This window comes from Coenobita brevimanus, chromosome 72 (genome assembly GCF_032717465.1).
Source record: "Coenobita brevimanus isolate Jiangsu-jjx chromosome 72, ASM3271746v2, whole genome shotgun sequence".
Lineage (NCBI taxonomy): Eukaryota > Metazoa > Arthropoda > Malacostraca > Decapoda > Coenobitidae > Coenobita > Coenobita brevimanus.
In genome coordinates, this window is record NC_137025.1 from 20,670,115 (window position 1) to 20,691,861 (window position 21,747).

The 21,747-nt window shown below is 40.9% G+C and overlaps 1 protein-coding gene across 1 annotated transcript in view; it reads right to left on the reverse strand.

The window, feature by feature from the left end:
- Positions 1–21,747, reverse strand: part of LOC145407183 (queuine tRNA-ribosyltransferase accessory subunit 2-like) — a 123,619-nt gene that overhangs the window by 64,183 nt on the left and 37,689 nt on the right. The gene's annotated exons all lie outside the window — the stretch shown is intronic.

Below are 21,747 nucleotides of genomic sequence, written 5' to 3' on the forward strand. Positions count from 1 at the left end.
GCATGCATGTGTGGGTGTCAACATGGCCGCCATGAGGAAAGCTGGTGGAAGGAGCTCTGCATTTTGAGCCCGCTGCTAAGCTACCATTTTCAGCAATGCTGTCTATACTGACATTCACTAACTGCATGGCATAAGTGACAACCTAAAGCTACAATAGTCAACCAAAGATTCCAAAATTATGAAATGTTTGTGGTAGCACTGTTCATTCTGCACAGGCTGACCTGCCAGGACTGAAGCTCAAACTACTAAATCCTGTGCTTTGGTCACAGATGAAAACCAGCTAGTGTTTATCATGGTCATGTCTTTAGCTGAGTTAAGGAAGTCAAATTGTAACCAACAGCTCAGGGTGAACAAAGATGAATTGGTGATATCAGCCTCATCTGACAAGGGTAGCACTGCTACACACTCTGTCGTAGAAAGTTGCGATGCTTGTTGCTGAGGTAACCAAGCTCATGGAATTTAGTAACATCACCAACAAGTACAGCTATAATAAACACCATGTTTAATGACCTAATAACATCCATCCATCCATCAGCTAATCCTCTGTTGCCCCATTGAAGTGTAGAAGCCCGGGGCTAGGCAAGTTGGTCCTGACATTTAAGATAAGAGTGACGAGCCTCACTCATCCCTGAGTGGCATTACATGAGCAATAATCCCCACCCACCCCTTGGATATGAATCTGCCCAGGCTCAATCCGACTGGAGCATCTTAATCATTAGACTTACCAATGATGACCTGGGTCGTCATGCATTTGTCAACCTCTGACGTCAGTATAACGACTTTGCCCGTCATCCGATGTAAGCTCTAGAGAAATCTTTAGGATGGTGTCATTTTTGTTGGATGACGGGCAAAAGTGGGCAGGGCTAAGCCTGCCACAGCTGGTGAGTGCGTGCTCACTTGGTTTGCTCTGCTCAGTGTGGTGTGAGGTTCCTCACAGGTAGGATGTACACCTCTTGACTTCCCGCCAAACACTTATGCTCCTTTTTCTCACGTATATATGCAGCATTATTATTTAAGAAAATACAACAAATGATGCATTATTGAAAAGGAAATTTATTCTGCTACGTCTATCTATCTATCTATCTATTGCCAGACGCCTCAATCCCGTTCGGGGTGGCCACAAACAAATCGCCTCCACGTCGCCCTGTCCTTCGCCATTTCATTGTCCTGCTCCCAACTCACACCCCCCTCTCTCATATACCTCTGCACCCCATCCCTCCAGCTCATCCTCGGCCTCCCCCTCCCTCTCCCCCCCTCCACCTCACTCACATACACTCTCTTCGTCAGTCTTTTACTCTCCATCCTCTCCACATGGCCAAACCACCTCAGTGTATTCCTCCTAACACTTCCTATCACATCCACATCCACACCACAACGCTCCTTTATATCCTCATTTGTCAGCCTGTTTCTCCATGTGACTCCACAGGCTCCTCTTAAATAACTCATTTCCACTTCTCTCACTCTTGACTTTTGTCCTTCCAACAATGTCCAAGCTTCACTTCCATACATTAGAGTTGGTATCACAATGCTGTCATGTAGTAACTTTTTCACTTCCATGCTCACTTCCCTGTTTCTTATCACTGCTTTCAACGAACCAGCAACATTTCTTCCCTGCTGTACCCTTTCAAGTACTTCAACTTCCAAACCTCCATCCTTACTCATCACACTACCCAAGTACTTAAACGTACTCACACTTTCCAATTCCTGACCATCCAACCTCGCTGTACATTCACTGGCCTCACCTCTCTCAAAGACCATCTCTTTACTCTTTCCTACATTCACCTTTAGATTCCATTTCTTACACACTCTCCCAAACTCATCCACCAAGCCTTGCAGCTCCCCTTCGTCTTCACTCAACAACACAGTATCATCTGCAAACAACAGTACAGTGAGTTTCCAAACACTACCCTCTCTCACCAAGGCCACTCCAACATCCACTACCCTACCTTGCACCTCTTTTATTACCCCATCCATGTACAGATTGAACAACCATGAGACATGACACATCCCTGTTGCAACCCAACCTTCAAAGAGAAAAATTCACTAAGTTCACCATCCACATGCACTGCAGCCTTAACACCATCATACATACTCTTCACAGCATTAAACAACTTCCCATATACTTTTCACAATCCTTGTCTATCCACCCTGTCATATGCTTTCTCCAAATCCATGAAAGCCACATACAACTTCTTTCCCTTCTCTAGAAACTTTTCCACTAAAGATCTAAGAATGTATATCTGATCTACACAACCTCTTCCCTTCCTAAAGCCTCCTTGTTCTCCTCCAACTAAATCCTCTGTTATTTCCCTAACTCTGTCAATAAGTATCCAACCACACACTTTTCCTATTATACTAAGAAGACAAATGCCCCTATGATTACCACACACTTCTTTTTCCCCTTTTCCTTTGTACAAGGGAATAATTATACCTGACTTCCAATCCTCCGGAACTCTACCTTACTCCCAGGCCAATCTGCACATCTTCCCCATCCATTCTACTACTATCTCTCCCCCATGCTTCAACATTTCACCACACATTCAATCAATTCCTGGGGATTTCCCCAATTTAACTTTCTTCATTGCTTCCACAACTTCTATCCTACTGATTTCTTCCTATCTTCTCACCTTCCTCCTTCTTGAAGCCATTCCCCAGCCACTTAAACTTGTATCACTTCCATCCTCTATGTTCAACAATTCCTAAAAGTGTTCTCTCCATCTGCTCACTTTTTGTCCCTTCACTAGTAATCTACCATTTTTATCTTTCACGCCCCTGCTAACTTCACTTCCACCCTGTCTTACTCTCTTCACCTCTTTCCAGAACATTTTCTTACAGTCCCTCTACTTTACACTCAAATTCCTTCCAAATTCCTCATCCACTCTCTTCTTACTCTCTCTTACTAATTTTTTCACCTCTCTCTTTCTTTCTACATATAACTCTCTCTTCCGCCTCTCAACTTCTTAAATGCCCCTATTTCTCATCCATTCATTGTATGCTTTCTTCTTTTGTGCTACAGCCTGTCTCACATCTTCATTCCACCACGCTGTTCCTTGAACCCCCCTCCGTCTTCTCATCATTTCACACACCACATCACATGGTGCACATACTTCTTCTGTGAATATCCTGCACACACCTTCCACGTCCCCCATCTGCTCCAATTCACATTTGCCCAATCGTTCCTCCACTTCTCTCTTATATTCTGCCTTTTTCTCATCCTCTTGTAACCTTTCCACTCTCCTTGCAAATACTCCTTCTTCCCATCCTTCCCTTCTTCTATTACTCCATCTTATTTGTATCTTGATTCTGGCCACCACCAAGTTGTGAGCAGAAAGTCCACTCCCCCAACCTCTATAAGCTCTTGCATCCATTACACATCTTCGCATCCTTTCATCCACACACACACAATCAATCATTGCCTTCCTTTCATTCAGTTCACCACCCACCTTTCTCATCACTTGCCATGTATACCTGTGGATCATTTTGTGCCTGAAGAGGGTATTGGCTATCACCAACCCCCTCCCAGCACAAATATCCACTAACGCACTGCCATTCTCATATATCTCAGCAAGCACACCCCACTCACCAACTATTCCATCCACCTTCACATTCCCTACTTTACCATTCATATCACCAATCAAAAACACTCTCTCATTCCTTCCAAACTTTTCCATGCACACTTCCACATTTGTCCAGAACTCCTCTCACTCTGCTTGCACGATCTTGCGTTGGCGCATACACGCACACAATCGCCCACATTTGTATTCCAACTTTCAATCTTACCCACACAATCCTTGACCCAACTGATCCATACTCTCTTATGTTCTTCTTCCATCTTTTACTCACAACTATACACACTTCTTCTTTTGCCCTCATTCTCACCTACTCCTGCACATATACCCCATCCATACTCCCATTCTCTCACATTCTCACCTCTCCATTTAGTTACAGTTATTCCACATACATCAACTTTCGCACCCTCAAGCACATGAACAATCTCTCTTTCACCTCATCATTCGCACCTCTTACATTCCACAGTCTGATTACCATGTCCTTTGACCGGTCCTTGGTCGTCATCTTCCGGTCAGTCCTTGTCCGAGGCTTCTTGTTTGTCTTTTTAGTTAGTTGTTTTCCGTGGAGGGGCACTAAACCTCCGCCAACCCTTTTAGTCGCCTTGTACGACAAGCAGGGATACTGGGGGAGTATTCTTGAAAAAAAAACCCTACCCCCAGGGGGTGCTACGTATTGAAGCAAAAAATATTATTACTTCTTGAATAGTTTTTTTGAGGTAAATATTTTTTTAAAGGAGTGTAACTCTTTAGCATGTCAGCTAACTACTACTAACTTTTTTTGCATTTTATTTTGTATATATTGTCTTTTTGAACAATGTACGACAGAGCAAAAGTCTTCATCTTCAAAATGACACCAAACTGGCCTTTCTATGATGAATAGTAACTTTCCTATGAGCATTAGAAGTAAAATGTCTCTACGCGACTGTTCTGAAAGCTCTCTAGCAAGAGTTACATGCCACAGCCAGAATTTACGCTCACCCCTTTACGGGATAGGGTTAATTACCCACTAAACCACCAGGTGCCATAATCTGGTTATATGGTTACCGCCCAGTGTAGTAAATGGTTTCCTGGTCTACATGAAACCATTTGGTTTGTCACTTGGTGTGGAACAAAAGACAGAAGTGGAAGGAGAGTAAGACAGAAGGAAGGGAGGAAAGGGCAGTCACCCAAGAGCAGTACTACATTCAGTGAGTGGATGGGGAATGACTTCACCTACCCCTAGGACCTAGTAACAAAAATAATAATCCATCCATCCTTCCAACATCCAATCCTATGTTGCCCCATAAGGAGCATAGAAGCCCGGGGCTAAGCAAGTTGGTCTAGACATTTATGATGACAGTGACCTGTCTCACACATCCCTGTGTGGCATTACATGAGCAATAAACCCCAACCACCACTTGGATACAAACCTACACAGGATCAATCCAACTGGAGTGCCTTTATTACCCACTAAACCACCAGGCGCCATAATATGGTTATACAGTTACCACCTAACGTAGTAAATGGTTTCCTGGTGTACAGACAACCATTTGGTTTGTCACTCAGTGTAGAGTCACCTATAGGCAGAAGCAAGAGGAAAGAGTGAAGGAAAGAAAGACGGAAGAGAGAGTATGAAGCCACCCATAAGCAGAAGGAAGAGGAAAGAAAGACAGAAGAGGAAGGAAGGACAGAAGAGGAAGGAAGGAGGAGAGGAAAAGGCAGGCACCCAAAGCAGCACTACATTGAGTGAGTGGATGGTGAGCTCCCCCATCTACCATCAGTAATAATAACAATCTACTCTTTATTTCTCAAAAGCATAAGAGGGAGGGGGGGAGGGTAGTCAAATGGTGGGTGACAGAGCGACTTGGAGGTGTTTTGTCTGCGGCCACCCTTTGCGGGATTAGGGCGTCGGGCTATAGATAGATAGATAGATAAGTTCTTCCCAGGGATTTCACTAGTGCTTGATACTTATTTGACTTATGATTACAAGAACTGTAACATCACTCATGAACATACAGACTTCATCAGCTAAAAATGTGACAGCAATTAAACTCTATAACCATCCGTCACAACAACTCTTCCCAGATCATAGCTTCCTGAAGTGAGAGGCTTTGAGCGGCCCTTTAAAAGATTCAACAGAAGTCAACTGCCTCATGAATAATGGCAATTTCTTATATAACTGAGAGAAACGCATTCGTGAGCTAAATGCTAATTGCCTGCCACAATAAGCTGTTGGCCAAGTTACGAGCTACTTACAAATCTAATGTGAAGAAAATTTGCAAAACTCTATGGAATTCAGTCACTGCGTGTCACAAAATGCCGATCCATATTAAAACTAGTTGACCTTTGGATGCCATTTTGGTGACCTTGACCTTAACCTCAAGTGCCCATTTTCAAACTCAACCAAGATTTTGGCCATATCTTGATACCCTGAAGGTTTCATGTTGATAGCTCAGGCCATTCATGAGATATAATGGTGCTAAAGCCAGGCAATAAAAACTAGCTAGCTGACCTTTGGCAGCCATTTTGGTGACCTTGACCTTGACCCCGAGTGTCCATTTTTAAACTCGTCCAAGATTTTGGCCATATCTTGATACCCTGAAGGTTTAACAATGATAGCTCAAGCCATTCATGAGATAAAATGGAAACACACACACACACACACACACACACACACACACACACACACACACACACACACACACACACACACACACGGGTCGCCGACAGAGACAGACCTCTTCCAGGATTGTGGGGAAATAATAGCTGAATCACCGACGAAAGGAAGCTGAGCCTAATTGTGACTGTGTTAATGAGTGCGTGAGTGGTGGTCCCGTCAGACAGTAATAAAAAAGAAAAACGCGGTTTCGGTCATAAAAGGGACAAGATAAAGTGAAAACAGAAAGTCTCCATATGGTTGAATCATGGAGGAAACGGACGGTGCATTGTTTATGATCAGTGAGAAAGAATTTGAGGGCTTCTGTGAAGAGGATGTGGGAAATGGAAGTACTAAGATGAACCAGACAAGAATAGCAGGTGTAGAGAAAACAGCAGAGAGGAATGACCAGGAGATAATAAAGGTATGGGCAGTAATTAAAGAGTTACAGGAACGGACCATAGAGCAGGAAAACGAGATCAAAAGTTTAAGGAGTACACTGGAAAAAATCTGTACACGTAGTGACGAACAAGAAAGGGAAGTTACTAAATTAAAAGTAAACAATGAATCAGCCTCGAATGAAATAAAACAGCTTAAGAGGGAGAATAAGAGGTTGGAAGAGGAAAGGGAAATGATGAAAAGCAAACTAGATGAGTATGAATCTAAATCATGAATACAGGAAGAGCACATTAAAGAAATCAAGGAGCAACATAAGGGGTGGAAGAAAATTCAGGAAGAGGGAAATGTAAATTTGAGAGAGATTATAGACCAATAAAGCAAGGAAAAAGTGGAGAGGGAAGTGGTTAGGGTGCTGAGAAGTAAAGAATCTTTAGTTAGAGATGTAGCAGATAAGAAAAAATGTATAATAATTTCAGGAGTTAAAGAAGAACGTATGACAATAAGATCAGACCAAGAAAAAAGAACTGAGTAAGGTTAAAGAAATAATATCAATAGTCATGGAGGAAAACAACGAAAGCTCAAGAAGAGATTGAAGAGGTGTTTAGGCTGGGAATGTACGAGGAAGGAGGGGCAAGGCCACTGAAGGTAAAGTTCAAGTCCCAGGCAACAGTTAACGAAATTATCAGTAGAACACGGAAGCTATTGGACAAGGAAGGGTTTTAAAATGTTTGGATAAGGAGAGATGCAAATGAGGAAGAAAGAGCTAAAATAAAGGACTTAGTAAAGAAAGCAAAGGTAAAAAACGAACAGAGAACTGAGGAAGAGAAGACAGTGTTTTATTGGAGAGTCATGGATCAGAAGTTACAGAAGTGGTACCGGCGGAGAGAAGGAGAAAAGAGGGCATAGAAAACATCAAAAATCATCGGAAGGTGGCATATACTAATGATGATGGTTTAATATCGGCAAAGTTAGAAATCAACGATCTTTTGAGGATACATGAACCTGACGTTATGTGCTTTGTAGAGACCAAGTTAAGAGAAGATATTGATGTTCATATGGGTATGGTAAATACAAACTGTGGAGAAGAGACAGAAAAGAAAAAATGGGAGGAAGAGTGATGATAGCAGTGAAGAACAACATAAATGTAGATACCGTGGAAATGGGAGAAGGCAGGGCCGAAGTGATAAATATGAAATTAGAAACTGGAGAGAATAACAAGCAAGATATGGCAGTAGTGTATGTTCCCCCTAAGACAAGAGCATGAAGTGATGATGAATACCAGGAAATGCTGTCAGACATGGCATGTTATTTACAGAAACTGATTGAGAAAAGCAACAATATAATTTTAATGGGTGACTTTAATTGTAAAGAGGTGAACTGGGAAGAATGGGACTCAGGAGGTGGCGAGGATTCGTGGGGCACTATATTATTAAATATAGCAATGAACAATGTGATGACGCACTGGGTCAAAGAAGAGACAAGGTTCTGAGGTGAGGACACACCAGCAAGACTGGACTTACTGTTTACCAAAGAACCCGATGTAATAGAATCCTTGAAATATCTGTGTCCTATTGGAAAAAGTGATCATGTAGTCGTTGAGTTCCAGATGATACCAGGGAACATGAAGCCAAGAGACGAGCTTCATAGACAGGGAAGGTACAACTTTGGGAAAGGAAACTTTAAAGGACTGAGAAAATTTTTTGAAATGCAGATCGGAGAAAATTCAGAGAAACAACAGAGATACAGAGGAAGTGGGATATTTTTCTAGACCTGTATAATTCGGGAGTGGAAAAATTTGTGCCAAGAGTAAAGGGGAACGAAAACAGGAAAAAGGAGTGGTTTAATAAAAGGTGTATGATAGCAAAAAAAGAGAGAGACACGGCATGGAACAATTAGAGAAAGAGAGGTAACAACAGAACAAAGGAAGAATATAAAAGAACTAGAAATGAATACACAAGAATACGTAGAGAAGAAGAAAGGAATTTTGAAAAAGGTATAATAGACAAATGTAAGGACGAACCCAAACTGTTTTATAGATTTGTTAATGGCAAACTGAAACAAAAGGAAGGAATCACCAAACTGAAAGTAGAAGGAGAGGTCTATAAAGATGCGGCAATGCAAGCAAAAATAATGAACAAACATTTCCAGTCAGTTTTCACTAATGAAAAGGAGTTTGTGGAAGTGGAGGTAGTGACTAGAAATGTAGTGATAAAAGATATAAAAGTGGAAGTACAGGAAGTGTATAAACTACTAGAAACTCCAGATGTAAGGAAAGCCCCAGGACCAGATGGAATCTCTAATTGGGTACTGTAGGAATGCAGAGAACAACTGGCAGATAAGATTCACAGTTTAATTGTGTATTCTCTGGAAGAGGGGAAAGTGCCTCAAGAATGGAAGAGGCAAATGTGGTACCAATTTATAAGGGAGGAAACAAGGAAGAACCTCTGAATTATAGACCAGTGTCCCTAACCAGCATGGTTGCAAAATTGTGTGAAAAAATTCTGAAAGATAGATGGATAAAATATCTGGAAGTGATGAATATTTCGGCTGATAGTCAGTTTGGATTTAGAAGTGGAAGGTCATGTGTTTCCAACTTCTTGTGTTTTTACTCAAGAGCGATTGACGTGCTTCAGGAAAGAGAAGGTTGGGTGGATTATGTGTACTGTATTTAGATTTGGAGAAGGCCTTTGACAAGGTACCCCATAAGAGACTAATGTGGAAACTAGAGCATATAGGAGGACTGAAGGGGAACCTTCTAGAATGGATGAGAGACTTTTAGAGAGACAGACAAATGAGCACAGTAACAAAGGATAAGATGTCTGGATGGAGGGAAGTAACAAGTGGAGTCTCACAGGGCTCGGTGTTGGCGCCAGTAATGTTCCTGATTTACATAAATGATATGGTAGATGGACTGAACAGTTATGCAAGTCTGTTTGCTGATGATGCAAAGATTATGAGGAAGGTAGAGGTTGAGGAGGATTGCAAAATGCTGCAGAAGGATCTGGATAGGATACACGAATGGAGCCGGATGTGGGAAATGAAATTCAATGAAAAGAAATGTAAAATATTGGAAATGGGTAAAAGTACCAAGAGGCCATCATTGAATTATTTGATGGGTAATGAACCAATCACAAAAGCGAGGGAAGAGAAAGATTTGGGTGTGCTGGTCCAGGACAGTTTGTCACCTGAAAAACACATTAACAAGACAGTTAGAGAGACGTCTAAACTCCTGACAAATATAAGAGTAGCTTCTCATTATACGGATGAGGAGATGATGAAAAAATTGATAGTGGCCATGATTCGCCCCAGGTTGAAGTATGCAGCAGTAGTGTGCTCCCCGCACAAAAAGAAAGATATAAACAAGACTGAGAGAATACAAAGAACAGCAACCAAGATGGTCCCTAGTCTGGCAGATGTCATACAGAGAGAGGCTGGAAAAGCTGGATTTGCCCTCCTTAGAAGAAAGGAGAAAGAGAGGCGACATGATTGCAGTGTTCAGGACCATGATGGGAGTAGATAAAATTGACAAAGAAGATCTGTTTTTATGGGATAAGAGAGTAACAAGAGGACACGGCATGAAACTGAGGAAGCCAAGCTGCTTGAAGGATATCAAGAAATATAGCTTTCCTTATAGATGTATAGGCCTGTGGAATAACCTGGACAAAGAGGTCGTCCAGTCGAAAAACTTAACGAGTTTAAAACTAAATTTGACTTATTGAGAAACAGAAACGGGACCCCACAAGCGTAGCTCATTTCCTGTATATCACAATTAGGTAAATACAATTAGGTAAATACACACACACACAGGTCACTGACAGAGATAGAGCTCCTTGTGGATCATGGGGAAATAATCACTCAATCAGCGTCGAAAAGGAGCCCAGCCTATTGTGATTATGTGAATGAGTGCGTGTGTGGTAGTCCCGTCGGATATTAGCAAAAAAAAAAAAAATGCAGGTTTCAGTCATAAAGAGTAAAGACACAGTGGACGTGCAAAGTTTCCGTATGGTTGCACCATGGCGGAGAGGGATAGTTCATTGTTTACATCTGGTGGTGGGGAATTTGCAGGCTTCTCCGACGAAGATATGGGTAAAGGAAGTACTAAACTGAACCAAACAAGAGTAGCAGGAATAGTGAAAATGGCAGAGAGGAATGTCCAAGAGCTAGAAAAGGTATGGTCCATAATTAGAGGCTGCAGGAACAAACGTTAGAACAGGAGAATGAGATCAAAGTACTGCAGAATAAGTTGGAAAAAGTATGCACACACAGTGCTGAACAAGAAAGAGAAGTTATAGAATTAAAAGTGAGTAACAAATCTGCCTCAAATGAAATAAAACAGATCAAGAGGGAAAATAAGAGGTTGGAAGAAGAAAGGGACAGGATGAAAAGTAAACCAGATGAGCATGAATCAAAATCAAGGATGCAAGATGAGCACATTAAGGAAATCAAGGAGCAACACAAGGCGTGGAAGAAAATTCAAGAGAAAGGAAATATAAATTTGAAAGAGATTATAGAACAACAAAGCAAGGAAAAGGTGGAGAAGGAAGTGGTTAGGGTACTGAGAAGTAGAGAATCCTTCGTCAGGGATGTAGCAGATAAGAAAAATTGCGCTATAATTTCAAGAGTAAAACAAAAACGTATGACAGTAAGATCAGAATGGGGAAAGAGAAGAACTGAGTAAGGTTAAAGAGATAATATCAGTATTTATGGACGGTAACAATGAAGCTCAAGAGGAGATTGAAGAAATGTTTAGGTTAGGAATGTACGAGGAAGGAGGGGCAAGGCCGTTTAGGGTAAAGTTTAAGTCTCAGGTAATGGTAAATGAAATCATCAACAGAACATGGAAATTATCAGACAAAGAGGGGTTCAAGAATGTCTGGATACGGTGAGATGCAAATGAGGAAGAAAGAGCTGAAATAAAGGAGTTAGTAAAGGTAGCAAAGGTGAAAAACGAACAGAGAACAGAGGAAGAGAAGACAGTGTTCTATTGGAGAGTTATGGATTAGAAACTAAGGATGTGGTACCAACGGAGATAAGGAGAGAAGAGGGAATAAAAACAACAAAAAAAAGTTTGAAAGTGGCATATACTAATGCTGATGGTTTAACATCAGCTAAGTTAGAAATCAACGATTTCTTGAGGGTACAAGAACCAGATGTTATGTGCTTTGTAGAGGCCATGTTAAGAAAGGATACTGATATCCATATGGGAGATGGTAAATTCAAACTGTGGAGAAGAGACAGAAAAGAAAAAATGTAAGTAGAAGTGATTATAGCAGTGAAGAATAACATAAATGTGGATACATGGAAATGGGAGAGGGTAGGGCTGAAGTGATAAATATGAAATTAGAAACTGGAGAGAATGGCAAGAGACATGGCAGTAGTATATGTCCCCCCTAAGACAACAGCACGGAATGACGATGAATATCAGGAGATGCTGTCAGACATGGTTAGTTATCTACAGAAAGTGACAGAGAAAAGCAACAATATAATTCTAATGGGTGATTTTAATTGTAAAGAGGTGAACTGGGAGGTATGGGACTCAGGAGGCAGCGAAGATTCGTGGGGCACTATATTGTTAATATGGCAATGAGTAATGTAATGACCCAGTGAGTCAAAGAAGAGACACGATTCAGAGGTGATGACATACCAGCAAGACTTGATTTACTGCTAACCAAAGAACCTGATGTAAGTGAATCTTTGAATATCTGTGTCCTATAGGAAAAAGTGATCATGTGGTTACTGAGTTCCAGATGATAAAAGGGAACGTGGTGCCAAGAGACGAGCTTTATAGGCAGGGAAGATGCGACTTTGGGAAAGCAAACTTTACAGGATTGAGAAAATTTTTTGAAAATGTGGATTGGAGAAAATTCAGAGAAACAAAAGGGGGTACATAGGAAGTGGGATATCTTTCTAGACCTTAATAATTCTGGAGTGGAAAAATATGTGCCAAGAGTAAGTGGGAAAGAAAAGAGGAAAAGGAATAGTTTAACAAAAGATGTATGACAGCCAAAAAAGAGAGGGACATTGCATGGAACAATTGAAGAGAGAGAGATAATAACAGAACAAAGGAAGAATATAGAAGAACTAGAAATTAATATACTTGTGGTAGGTGGGGATGCTCACCATCCACTCACTTGATGTAGTGCTGCTTTGGGTGTCTGCCCTTTCCTCTCTTCTTTCCTTCTTCTTCTGTCTTTCTTTCCTTCATTCTTTTCTCTTTCTTTTGCCTATGGGTGACTTCACACTCCCTCTTGTGTCTTTCTTTCATTCTTTCTTTCCTCTTCCTTCTGCTTGTGTGTGACTCTACACTGAATGACAAGCCAAGTGGTTCCTGTACACCAGGAAACCATTTACTACTCTGGGTGGCAACCATATAACCAAATTACGACTCCTGGTGGTTTAGTGGGTAATCAAGGTGCTCCAGTCGGATGTAGCCTATGTAGGTTTATATCCAATGGGTGATTGGGGTTTATTGCTCACGTAATGCCACTCAGGGATGAGTGAGGCTGGTCACTCTCATCTTAAATGTCAGGACCAACCTGCCTAGACCCGAACTCCTACGCTCCTCATTGGGCGACACAGGATTGGATGATGGATGGATGGATGGATGGATAGGAATTAACACACAAGGATATACAGAGAGGAAGAAAGGAACTTTGAAAAAGGTATAATTGACAAATGTAAGGAAGAACCCAAATTGTTTTGTAGATTTGTCAATGGAAAATTTAAACAACTGGCAGGAATCACCAAACTGGAAGTAGAAGGAAAGGTCAATAAAGATGCAGCAATGCAAGCTGAAATACAGTAATGAACAAATGTTTCCAGGCAGTTTTCACTAATGAAAGGGATTTTGTGGAGGGGGAGGGAGTGACTAGAAATGTAGTAATAAAAGATATAAAAGTGGAAGTGCAGGAAGTGTATAAATTACTGGAAATTCAAGATATAAGGAAAGCCCCAGGACTGGATGGAATCTCTATTTGGATACTGAAGGAATCCACAGAACAACTAGCAGATAAGATTCACAGTTTAATTGTGTGTTCTCTGCAGGAGGGGAAAGTACCTCGGGAATGGAAGAGGGCAAATGAGGTACCAGTTTAGAAGAGAGGAAACAAAGCAGATCCCCTGAATTATAGACCAGTGTCCCTAACCAGCATGGTCGCAAAATTGTGCGAGAGAATTGTGAAAGACAGTTGGATGAAATATCTGGAGGAGACGAACATTCTGGCTGAAAGTCAGTTTGGATTCAGAAGTGGAATGTCATATCATTCCAACTTGTTGAGCTTTTACTCAAGAGCGACTGACGTGCTACAGGAGAGAGACGGTTGGGTGGATTGTGTGTATTTAGATTTGGAGAAAGCCTTTGACAAGGTACCCCATAAACAACTGATGTGGAAATTGGAGCACATAGGAGGACTGAAGGGAAACCCCCTGGAGTGTATGAGAGACTTTTTGAGCAACAGACGAATGAGGACAGGATGTCTGGATGGAGGGAAGTAACAAGTGGAGTCCCACAGGGCTCGGTGTTGGTGCCAGTAATGTTCCTGATTTACGTAAACAATATGGTAGATGGATTGAAGAGTTATGCAAGTCTGTTTGCTGATGATGCAAAGATCTTGAGGAAAGTAGAAGTTGAGGAAGACTACAAAATGCTGCAGGAGGATCTGGATAGGATTCATGATTGGAGCCAGATGTGGGAAATGAAATTCAAGCAAAAAATTGTAAAATATTGGAAATGGGTCAAAGTACCCAGAGGCCATCACTGAATTATTTGATGGATAATGAACCAACCACAAAAGTGAGAGGAGAGAAAGATTTAGGTGTGCTGGTCCAGGATAGTTTGTCACCTGAAAAACACATTAACAAGACAGTTAAAGAGATGTATAAACTCTTGACTAACATAAGTGTAGCATTTCATTACATGGATGAGATGATAAGTGGCTATGATCCACCCCAGGTTAGAATACGCAGCTGTAGTGTGGTCCCCACACAAAAAGAAAGATATAAACAAACTTGAGAAAATACAAAGAACAGCAGCCAAGATGGTCCCTAGCCTGGCAGATCTGTCATAAAGAGAGAGGCTTGGAAAAGCTGGATCTGCCTTCCTTAGAGGAAAGGAGAGAGAGGGGTGACATGATTGCAATGTTCAGGACCATTACGGAAGTAGATAAAATTGACAGAGATGAACTGTGTGTATGGGATAGGAAAGTAACAAGAGGACACGGAATGAAACTGAAAAAGCCAAGCTGCTTGAAGGATATCAAGAAATATAGTTTTCCTTATAGATGCACAGACCTATGGAATAGCCTGGACAGTGAGATCATCCAGTCTAAAAACTTAAACGAGTTCAAAGCAAAATCTGACTTATTGAGAAACAGTGACAGGACCCCACGAGAGTAGCTCATTTCCTGTATATCACTAGGTAAATACAGTACAACTAGGTAAATACACACACACACACACACACACACACACACACACACAGCCGGAGAGAGCAGACATCCCAGCCATCGACGCTAACCTTAAGTAGTTTCAGGAATTTTGTCTGTCCTGTCTCCTAAGGTCTTGCTTTAAATTCAAAATAATGAAAGTTAATAAACTACCAAAAATGTAAAGATTTATTGACTAGATTGTACATGAATGTTTGTAGTTTTTTTTCGGTAACAGCTGCTTTGGTATTTAACCAACATCAAACATGGCCGAAAATATAAACAATGAGGGACTGGAATTTCAAGGATTTGATGCTAATACCAATGTCATGGACCTGGTTAAAACATTAATTATGAGGATTAGTGAACTCGAAAAGAAAGTAGAGAATCTAGTGATAAAGGATGTGTCAGTAAATACGGAAACCACCATACAGAGTCTGATCCAGTCCAATGAAACAGCCAATGAAGAGATTAGGAATTTGAAGCGGGAAAATGTTGAACTGAGGAGGAAACTAGAAGAGAGTACTAATAAAACGGAGAAGGTGAGTAATGTATTAGAAGAACATAAGGCAAAGTGGGCACACGTAGAAGAAGAACAGAAAGAAGTGGTCAGCTTAAGAGAGATCATCCAGGAAGAAAGGGAAATGAACAAGAAAGAAATGGAAGAAAATGTAGTGAAAATACTGAAGAAAAAAGAGAAAATAGTGAGAGAAACTGTAGAAAGGAACAGATGTGTGGTAGTATTTGGAAACAGGGAAGAGGAACAAAAGGTTAGGTTCGTAAGACTCGAGAGAGACACGAACATGGTGAGAGGAATATTAGGCAAGATTGACCCCGAAGGAGACAAGTGGGTAAAGGAAATTGAGGAAGTAAGGAGGATAGGGCCTTACAAGAAAGGGGAAACAAGACCAATGAGAGTCAAGTTTACATCAGAAAGTGTAATAAATGAGATACTTAACCCGCCCCGTCCCGTCAACGTATGGGTACGTTGCAACGATTTGCATTTGCCAGTCCCGGCGACGTACCAATACGTCGTGCAATTGCAAGGTCCCTAATTTGCACAATTTTCAATTTTCGCGCGTGATTTTTCATATGTATACACGGGACACCTTCCTCTATTCCTCTACAAGATGCCAAGCAGGGACAATGCCTTACACCGCATAACCTCCCCTCTCCCCCCCTCACGCCATTGTCTTGGCAAAGGACCTGTTACCAGTGACCTGGCTAGTAAAGATATTCAGGGCCAGAGTGATTCCCCAATCGATGACAATGTGGAGGACAATGTTTACATAGCATTAGAAGAAGAAACAGCCAGAAATAATGATCAGGTAAAGTGGCAAAAAAAGGTCAGGTATGGTGATTAGTTAGTGAGTGAAACAATGCTTATAATGCCTTTATTACTGCTTGAAAACTAATATACTCTCATACTACATATACATTCGTACCAAGTAAATAAATAAATACCGTTCATGAGTGGATAAAATAGTTACCCTCCCATAGAACTCGTTTTCATTGGTGCCAGCATGTTAGAAAACCCAGTCAGGTAAGGAGGAACTGCTACCTGGATTGGGTATTTTAAACCTCAGGTGAGCGATTTCACTATGAATTTTCGATGTTTCTCACCAAAAGCGAAGGTTTTAGCCAAAAAAAAAAAAAATTGAAAATACCTCGGGACTGGGGGATGTCGGAGGTGCGGAAAACCTCGGGACGTGACGGGTTAAAGTGACCTGGAAATTAAGCAAAGAGGCGGGGATGGAAAATATTATAATAAGAAAAGATCTGAATGAAGAAGAAAGAGAAGTTTTAAAATCATTAAAGGAAGAAGTAAAGGAAAAAAATGATATGAGGACAGAGGAAGAATGTAATACTTTTTTTTGGAGAGTATTGGATATGAAAGTAAGGAAATGGTATTTAAGGAAATAGAAGTGAAGGAAACTAAGGGGGATGGTTGTGAAAGATCAGAAGTTGGGGAAGTGGTACGGACAGAGAGTAGGAGAGAAGAGGGTATTAATAATGTCAAAAATAATTTGGAGGTGATATATACTAATGTTGATGGTTTCATATCGACAAGGATCGAAATTAATGATTTCTTGAGAGAACATGAACCTGATGTCATGTGCTTTGTAGAGACCAAATTAAGAGAAGATACTGATGTTCATTTGGGAGATGGTAAATACAAGCTGTGGAGAAAAGACAGAAAAGAAAAAAAGGGAGGAGGAGTGATGATAGCAGTGAAGAACAACATAAATGTAGATACTGTGGAAATGGGAGAAGGCAGGGCTGAAGTGATATATATGAAATTAGAAACTGGAGAGAATGTTAAGAGAGATATGGCGGTAGTGTACTGTATGTTCCCCAAAAGACGAGAGCATGGAAGGATGACGAATACCATGAGATGTTGTCAGATATGGCTAGCTACTTGCAAAAAATAATTGAGAAAAGCAATAATATAATTTTGGTGGGTGACTTTAATTGTAAAGAGGTGAACTGGGAGGAATGGTACTCGGGAGGCGGCGAGGATTCGTGGGGCACTATGTTATTAATTATAATAATGAATAATGTGATGATGCAATGGGTCAAAGAAGAGACACGGTTTCGAGGTGAGGACACACCAGCAAGGTTAGATTTACTGTCCACCAAAGAACCCGATGTAATAGAATCATTGGAATATCTGTGTCCTTTGGGAAAAAGTGATCATGTGGTCACTGAGTTCCAGATGTAATAGGAAACGTCGAGCCAAGAGACGAGCTTCATAGACAGGGAAGATACAACTTTGGGAAAGCAAATTTTACAGGATTGAGAAACTTTGAAAATGCGGATTGGAGAAAATTCAGAGAAACAAGAGAGATACAGAGGAAGTGGGATATCTTTCTAGACCTCTATAATTTGGGAGTGGAAAAATTTGTACCAAGAGTAAGAGGGAAAGAAAACAGGAAAAAGGAGTGGTTTAATAGAAGGTGTATGACAGCAAAAAAAGAGAAAGATAAGGCATGGAACAATTGGAGAAAGAGAGGTAATGACAGAACAAAGGAAGAATATAAAAGAACAAGAAATGAATACACAAGAATACGTAGAGAAGAAGAAAGGAATTTTGAAAAAGGTATAATTGACAAATGCAAGGATGAACCCAAACTGTTTTATAGATTTGTTAATGGCAAACTGAAACAAAAGGAAGGAATCACCAAGCTGAAAGTAGAAGGAGAGGTCTTTAAGGATGCGGCAATGCAAGCAGAAATAATGAACAAACGTTTCCAGTCAGTTTTCACTAAAGAAAAGGAGCTTGTGGAAGGGGAGGGAGTGATTAGAAATGTTCCAGTGATGAAAGATATAAAAGTGGAGGTACAGGAACTGTATAAATTACTGGAAACTCAAGATGTAAGGAAAGCCCCAGGACCTGATGGAATTTCTAATTGGGTACTGAAGGAATGCAGAGAACAACTGGCGGATAAAATTCACAGCTTAATTGTATGCTCACTGGAAGAGGGGAAAGTGCCAAAAGAATGGAAGAGGGCAAATGTGGTACCAATTTACAAGGGAGGAAACAGGGAAGAACCCCTGAATTATAGACCAGTGTCTCTAACCAGCATGGTCGCAAAATTGTGTGAGAGAATCCTGAAAGACAGATGGATAAAATATCTGGAAGTGATGAATATTTTGGCTGAATGTCAGTTTGGATTCAGAAGTGGAAGGTCATGTGTTTTTAACTTGTTGAGCTTTTACTCAAGAGCGATTGATGTGGTACAGGAGAGAGATGGTTGGGTGGATTGTGTGTACTTAGACTTAGAGAAGGCCTTTGACAAGGTACCTCATAAGAGACTAATGTGGAAACTAGAATATATAGGAGAACTAAAGGGGAAACTTCTGGAATGGATGAGAGACTTTTTGAGAGACAGACAAATGAGGACAGTAATAAAGGAAAAGATGTCTGGATGGAGGGAAGTAACAAGTGGAGTCCCTCAAGGCTCAGTGTTGGCGCCAGTAATGTTCCTGATTTACATAAATGATATGGTAGATGGAGTGAACAGTTATGCAAGTCTGTTTGCTGATGATATAAAGATCTTGAGGAAGACAGAGGTTGAGGAGGATTGTAAAATACTGCAGGAGGATTTGGATAGGATACACAATTGGAGCCGGACGTGGGAATTGAAATTTAATGTAAAGAAATGTAAAATATTGGAAATGGGTAAAAGTACCAGGAGACCATCACTGAATTATTTTTTGGGTAATGAATAAATCACAAAAAGGAGAGAAGAGAAAGATTTGGGAGTGCTGGTCCAAGATAGTTTGTCACCAGAAAAGCACATTAACAAGATAGTTGGAGAGACTTATAAACTCTTGACTAACATTAGAGTAGCATTTCATTATATGGATGAGGAAATGATGAAAAAATTGATAGTGGCCATGATCCGCCCCAGGTTAGAATATGCAGCAGTAGTGTGGTCCCCACACAAAAAGAAAGATATAAACAAGATTGAGAGAATACAAAGAACAGCAACCAAGATGGTCCCCAGTCTGACAGACCTGTCATACAGAGAGAGGCTGGAAAAACTGGATTTGCCTTCGTTAGAGGAAAGGAGAAAGAGGGGAGACATGATTGCGGTGTTCAGGACCATGGTGGGAGTAGATAAAATTGACAAAGAAGATCTGTTTGTATGGGATAAGAGAGCAACAAGAGGACATGGAATGAAATTGAAAAAGTCAAGCTGCTTGAAGGATATCAAGAAATATAGCTTTCCTTACAGAAGTATAGACTTATGGAATAGCCTGGACAAAGAGATCATCCAGTCTAAAAACTTAAACGAGTTTAAAGTTAAATTCGACTTATTGAGAAACAGCGACGGAAACCCACGAGCATAGTACATTCCGTGTATATCACAATTAGGTATATTAGGTAAATACTTAAATATTTGGAACGACTTAGACAAAGAGGTGGTGCATGAGAAAAACATTCATGTGTGTAAAGGTAGACTTGATAAATGTGGATATGGAGACAGGACAACACGAGCATTGCTCAATTCCTGTATACTACAAATAGGTAAATACAAATAGGTAAATACACACACACACACACACACACACACACACACACACACACAGGCAAAAACTTTATCGCTCCGCCTTGCTAAAGGCGGGTGATAACTAGGGGCTGTACAGAAGAAAAATCAATCAGAAAAAGATACTGAAGAACACCTATGGGTTCATCAAGGTACAAGGAATCATCTTCACTTCTTAACATCACACCTGGGTGTGCCAATGGAAGTTGTAACATGTCAGCAAGATACTTTAGTTTGCCAAACTTAAGAATCTTGAAAGCAATAAGACACAGTTTAAATTCAATTCTAGCCTTTACTGGGAATCAGTGCAACTCAATTAGAAATGAGGTGGCTGAGGTTCTTGGGTGGGAGGCCAAAGATATGCCTTCCATCTGCGATTTTTACCATTTACGAGGAGAGATAAATCCTACCCTGATTCTTGTTACACAGGAAAAATATCTTTAAGTGGTAAAATCTCTAATTTGGTGCCCCCCAAAACACGGTCTGCTGTGCACTGAGAGTCCAGAGTCACACGCAGTGACGTGTCAACATAGCCTGACACCAAGCGTCTGTGTGTATGGTTTCTTTAACATTTTATTATTTTCCTCACAAGGTGCTACAGACACTATGAATATTTTATTATTTATCAAAAGTGAGAGTGAGATGGATAGATGGATGTTAGTTGAACTAAAAGCAGGCAACTAGCTATGTAAGTTATGTAACACAAAGGAGAGACAGCTTGAAATGGGGTTCTAACTTTTTAGACATTATACTGTCTAAGTTAGGCTATTCACTGCATAATGCTTCATCAAAAAACGAGGGTCTGCTCTATTTAAGAACCATTAATTTATCCAATAAAGTGCAACATGCATACAAAAGAAATCAATATCCATTGAAAACTGAAGCCAAAGTTGATGGTATTGACAAGATACAGTACCAGGTACATGTGCTACATGCATACTCTACACTGTGTGCCATTTACACAGTGATCGTTTCATTTTTCAAGGCTCCAATATGCTTGCATGCGTTGGCCTTGGTCGCCTAATGGTGGCTCTCCATGCTGCTCGATCTCTGGCAGCCTCCCTGTTCAGTCCCTTAACCCTGAGATCACACTTAGTGACTTTGTCCCAGATCTTTTTTGGTCTACCCCTCGCAACCCCATCCCCAATATTAATGCTTCTTACTTTCAGCACCCAATTGTTTTATTTTTATGCGAGGAAGAAGGAACCAAAGGCTAAGCCCAGATTAACAGTTCCTTCCAAGAAAAAAGACAAAAACAATACAAAAGTAAGCCAAATTCAAGAGCCGTTCATTTCAAGATGCCTGCGTTTGAAAGACTGGAGATCACAGGAAGCAGGAAATACAGACAGAGGAAGACAGTTCCAGAGCTGATCCATCCATCCATCATCCAATCCTACTGTACATTGCCCCACGAGGAGCATAGGAGCCCGGGGCTAAGCAGCTGGTCCTGACATTTAAGATGAGAGTGACCAGCCTCACTCATCCCTGAGTGGCATTACATGAGCAATCAACCCCAACCATCCCTTGGATATAAACCTTCACCGGCTCAATCCGATTGGAGCGCAATATTTACTGTACAGTACTCACTAAACCACCAGGTGCCAAAATTTGGCTATATGGTTACCACCCAGCATAGTAAATGGTTTCCTGGTGTACAGGAAACATTT